This window comes from Calidris pugnax, unplaced genomic scaffold (assembly GCF_001431845.1).
Source record: "Calidris pugnax isolate Ruff unplaced genomic scaffold, ASM143184v1 scaffold37, whole genome shotgun sequence".
NCBI lineage: Eukaryota > Metazoa > Chordata > Aves > Charadriiformes > Scolopacidae > Calidris > Calidris pugnax.
Window position 1 is genome coordinate 905,011 of NW_015090816.1, and position 5,658 is coordinate 910,668.

The 5,658-nt window shown below is 47.5% G+C and overlaps 1 long non-coding RNA gene across 1 annotated transcript; it reads right to left on the reverse strand.

The window, feature by feature from the left end:
- Positions 1–1,902: 1,902 nt before the first annotated feature.
- On the reverse strand, positions 1,903–4,437 carry LOC106886622. The gene is made up of 3 exons (XR_001411696.1): positions 4,287–4,437; positions 3,110–3,168; positions 1,903–1,954 (listed from the first exon to the last, which is right to left on the reverse strand). It is a non-coding gene; the product is annotated as an uncharacterized LOC106886622 (long non-coding RNA).
- Positions 4,438–5,658: the final 1,221 nt, after the last annotated feature.

Sequence of the window (5,658 nt, forward strand, 5' to 3'; positions counted from 1 at the left end):
GCTTCAGAGGCAGCTGCCCCTCTGCCACTAGCCAGCCAGCCTCCTGAGACAGCCCAATTAGGGGTGAGGCCCTGCCCTTTAGATATTGGAGCTCCCAGACACGGAAGAGGCAATGCCAACTTCTTCATCCTGCCTGATGGATGGAGCCCTGCCCAGTCACATCACAACCACCATCGCTCTGGATTTGGAGGTTGGGAGCAGGTCCCTCTCCCGCCCAACGCGGTGTTGCTTTAACAATCAGAAGGATGGAAAAACAAAAGCCTTTACTGTCTATTGTTAAAGTTTACTGTCTAATGTTTTAATAAACAGTCAAGTTCTTCCTCCGATCATTAAATCAGCAGTAAAGCAGGATGGAGACTGGTTTATGAGATTCTATCTGCATCGCTAACATACAAATGTGAGGTCTTGGCAGCTGCAAACAGCTACTCCCAGTTGCATGGCTTCCTGCCCACGTCGAGGACTGGATCTGCTGCTGGTTTGGAAGAGGTACAGCTCATCCCGCCTCATGGGAGATGAGTAGAGAGTGAGACCTCTCAAGGGCCCTCCTCGCGCAATCACAGAATCACAGAATGATATGGGGTTGGAAGGGGCCTCTGGAGATCATCCAGTCCAACCCCTGCTCTCGCCCAATCACAGAATCATAGAATGATAGGGGGTTGGAAGAGACCTCTGGAGATCTTCTAGTCCAACCCCCTGCCAGAGCAGGGCCACCCAGAGCAGGTCCCACAGGAACGTGTCCAGGCGGGTTTGAATGTCTCCAGAGAAGGAGACTCCACCACCTCCCTGGGCAGCCTCTGCCAGGGCTCTGCCACCCTCACAGGAAAGAAGTTCCTCCTCAAGTTTAGGATGAACTATCCTCCTCAAGATAGTGTAAATATGATGCTCTGCCCCCAAGAAAGGTTATCCAATCCTCCATTGAACTTCACATCAGTGAAAGAAGATAGTGGAAATATGATGCTCTGCCCCCAAGAAAGGTTAGGAGATCCTCCTGGAGATGGTGAACAGGGCACATCTCAGAATGGTTTAAGACAAGCAAGCGGAGCAGTGCTGTTTACTTGTGACTCTTTGGCTACTGAGTTGAAGTGTTCAATTGGCACCAGTTGACCATGTTGGGTGGTCAGAGGCACACTTTACAATTAGCTCATAGCTCCTCTTGTACCCACAGCACCACAGAGGCCAGGGCCTCATCAGGGGTGTCAAAGGAGCTGGATGGTTCACTGGATGGGAACTAAACCAGCTACAGATATGGGCTTAAAACCAGAAGTATTTAAACCCACGGGCTTTGGGGTGAGAGGGATGGGGCATATTCTGTCTCCACGCTCTGCAGCACCCAAACTGGATACTGCTCACTGGACTCAAGTGCCACACAATTAGACAATCTCTAAGGAAAGTTAAACCCTTTGTTATCTCTGGGATGATTCATCTTTGCTTGAAAGCATTAACACCCCTTAATCTTTGTTTTTCCAGGAATCCTCCCCCTCTCGCCCAGCAGCCGTGAGCTGTGTGGACCTGAGTACCAGCAGACATGGTGGTCCATCACATAGACTCCATGTAGGGCTAACTTCTAAACACCTTCAAAAAAATTAGCTGCCATTTTTACTCTGAAAGTAATAACGATCATCCCACCACCCATCCCCAAAGTAATTTTTAATACCTCACAGTTGTTGCATCAACTTTCATTACTAGCAGTGAGGTTTTATCTCCTTGGGGGTGGCTCCGCTGGCAATAGATACCAGGTTTCCTGCTCACCACCCTTTGTGGGCTGTTCCAACCGTTTGTCCAGTCATAAAATTATTAGCACATTATCCCTGGGCAATGGCTTGTAATTTTCTTTTTTTATTACTCAATAAACAGTTTGGAAACCAACCCCTCAGAGTGAGAATAAAAACTAACTTCCTACTTACACATACATAACCAGTGGCGTGAAGAGAGATGGTGCAAGAACAGCGAAAATCTACCAAATAAAAAAAAAAGAAAAAGAAAGGAGAGAAGAATATTTAAAATTTTTTTTTCTTTGTTTAAGAAAGGAAAAAAATGGTATAGGACATTTGCAGGGGAATGGGGGGAAAGAGACAAAGCCTTGAGAAGTTCTGCAGGAGAGGGCTATTGAACCGAAGTGGTTGAGGTGACACAGTGGCCAGCAGGGCCAGGGGGGGGAATTCTGCCCCTCTGCTCCGCTCTGGGGAGACACCACCAACCCAGTGCTGCCTCCAGCTCTGGGGCCACCACCAGCAGAAGGACATGGAGCTGTTGGAGCGGGGCCAGAGGAGGCCCCGGAGATGCTGGGAGGGCTGGAGCCCCTCTGCTGGGAGGGGGGCTGAGAGAGTTGGGGGGTTCAGCCTGGAGAAGAGAAGGCTCTGGGGAGACCTTATGCCTTTCAGCATCTGAAGGGGACCTACAAGAAAGCTGGAGAGAGACTTTTTACAAGGGCACGTAGTGATAGGCCAAGGGGTAATGGTTTTAAACTAGAAGAGGGGAGATTTAGATGAGATCGTGGGAAGAAATTCTTTGCTGTGAGGGTGGTGAGAGCCTGGCCCAGGTTGCCCAGAGAAGCTGGGGCTGCCCCATCCCTGGAGGGGTTCAAGGCCAGGTTGGAGGGGGCTTGGAGCAACCTGGTCTGGGGCCACAAAGATGCTCCAAGGGCTGGAGCCCCTCTGCTGGGAGGGGGGCTGAGAGAGTTGGGGGGTTCAGCCTGGAGAAGAGAAGGCTCTGGGGAGACCTTATGCCTTTCAGCATCTGAAGGGGACCTACAAGAAAGCCGGAGAGGGACTTTTTACAGGGGCACATAGCGATAGGATGAGTAACGACTTCAAACTGAAAGAGGCGAGATTTAGATGAGATCTTGGGAAGAAATTCTTTGCTGTGAGGGTGGTGAGAGCCTGGCCCAGGTTGCCCAGAGAAGCTGTGGCTGCCCCATCCCTGGAGGGGTTCAAGGCCAGGTTGGAGGGGGCTTGGAGCAACCTGGTCTGGTGGGAGGTGTCCCTGCCCAGGGCAGGGGGGTTGGAACTGGATGATCTTTAAGGTCCCTTCCAACTCTAACCATTCTGTGATTCTATGATTAAATTTCCTTGACAACAATTCCAGCAGCACATGCCCCACGTTTCCATACCTGGGTCCCAAATGCCAAGGAAACAATCCCAAGTGAACAACCTGGATGCCTGGAGAGCCCTGGGAGAGAAAAATACAGCAGTTAGCTGACACAGTAGAGCTATAGTCATTCCAACTATATTATAGCTATATATTTCCAGCTATAGCTGGGAGAAGGGGCTTTGATGGAGGAAGGAGATTGTTCTAAATGAAAAAGAAATGCAGTTTATGGAGAGTGAAAACTAGTCCTAAATCTAAGCTTAATTGAATTATAAATAGCCTGGATGCTTGCTTTCCATTCACAAGCTTCTTCAACCTCCAAATATATGTATATATATACTCTTACATTTTCTAAACATTTCTATTCAACTTTCTGTTTCAGCGTGACATTTTCTATTTCAAAGTTGACCTATTTTGAGGAGTAAGAAAATTAGCTGAATTCCCCCAAATCAAAATGCTTCACTCTGGCTTGAATAAAATATTGGTAGGGTTTTTGTTGGTTTGTTGTTTGTTTGTTTGTTTTTCCTTTCTCCAAAGAAGTATACTCCTCACTGGGAGCTACCAGAATGGATTTTGTTTATTCTTTTGAAGTCCAGTTCAGCCATGGAACAGAAAAAAAACCACCCCAACTCTATACAATTTGCACGGTAATGATTTCCAGCCTACTTTCACATTTCCAATTAAAGTACCTAATCTATCCCATGGATTTGGGATATAGGAATTTGACGTGTAACTAGGGATTGATAAATTGAGTAATGGGTTTTATCTACAACAAAGGTTTCTTGGGGCATTACTTCCCGCAGAAGAACTGACCACAAGCCTGCTCTGTCCTACCAGACACAGATTTCTCCTGATACCCATCACTGCAGTTTGTTGGCAGCTTTGGAATTAAAGGTGCAAGAAGATTTCATATTACATGCCAGTCTGGCAGGCCAGTCTCTGGATGAATTCACTCACTGTCAAGTGGCAGCTTTTAGGAGTCATTCTTCAAATATTTTGAACGCTTCCCCTGCTGGTATTTGATTAAAGAGATGTTTAATTGATGCGAAATACCTTACAATACAGCTGCCGTTGGTGTGAGAGGAAATAAAAAGCTCACAACTGTCCTGAAAGCCAAAGATACATATTGGAGCACCCGTGCAAGACTGCACGTTTCAGTTTGTTGTTCTTGGAAAGGCTTGTTAATAAGGATGACTTACTCTTTTGCAAACAGAGGCAATGCTTCTGGTACAGGAAAAATTACCCTCAACGAAGTCAGGAAATGCTGTCTCCCTGGAAGGTGTGAGCAAGATGAAATGGCAGGAGGTTTTCTTGCTGATGCAGTTTTATTTTAGCTATCCCGATGCCATTCTCCTACTCTGCAACAATGTTGGGCTGGAGAAAAAAAAACAAAAAACAAATTAAATAAATCAATTTGGATTACTATTTGCACATCTCAGAGCCTTTGCTCCAGGCTGCCTTGGAGGCTGCTGGACAACTCTGTGCCATCACGATTACTATTTGCACTTCTCAGAGCCTTTGCTCCAGGCTGCCTGGAGGCTGCTGGACAACTCTGTGCCATCACCAAGCTTCCTTGAAGATGCCTACAAGATTTTCTTTCTAAAGCCAGACTCTGAAGCACAGATCTCCTCTGCACACCAGCCCCTGCAAAGTGATCCTCACTTGAAGATTCAGTCACCAGAATACGTGATGGAGCGAGATCTGTGGAGCTTTCTGACAGTGTTAGCGCGGAGCTCAACTTTCCAAAACTTTTCACAAAAGGTTGTGTTGGGACTGCTCGGTGCAATCAGTGCATGAGCTGCTAATGTGGAACTCATGATTGCTTGCAGCAATCACGGGGTCTGAAAACACAGCAGGATTCAAAGGAAGATCAGCCACTCACACGAGGTAACAAGGACATCTTAAAATGAGCAGCTATTGAATTGGGACTGGGAGCTAATTTATCCCAAGGGAAGGTTATTTGTTAACTGCCTCTTGAAGAGTTTCTGATAGAGCTGAAGGAAGGGTGACAATTCCTCTTCACAGCAACCCCCAAGGATTGTTCATCCTCCTCTGGAATGAAAACTAAAGCTTCTTGAAGGAGGCGGACAGGGACTACAGAGAGCAGCACAGCTGCTTCAGCTTCAAATCCCTGTTGCCTGAGCGAGACAGAGGTTCCCCAGCCCCAGAAACCAGGGCTGGCACCTCCCTGTTTGGGATGTCCCAGGGTATTCCCCCCCCTCACCTTGCTGCCACTCCAGATGGGCACCAACCCCCCAAGAATCTCTGCAGCCACTGTATAGATGCTCAGTACCCATCACTGGTACCTACCACCACCCTTTGGTGCCTGCCTCAAGAATGCCATGTCATCTCTGCAGAGATGGTACCTACCACCACCCTTTGGTGCCTGCTTTCCTACCCTCAAATGTCTTCAGCCAAATAGCGGGCATTTGAGAGAGAGAAAAACCTCTTATTCAGGTTTCTTCTGACTCCAGTACTATTCAACCCCCCTTTTTTTTGATAAGCAGTCGTGTCACTGGTGACTTGCTAGACATTTGGTTGGCCATTTCCCAAAGCCAGAAGCACCACAAA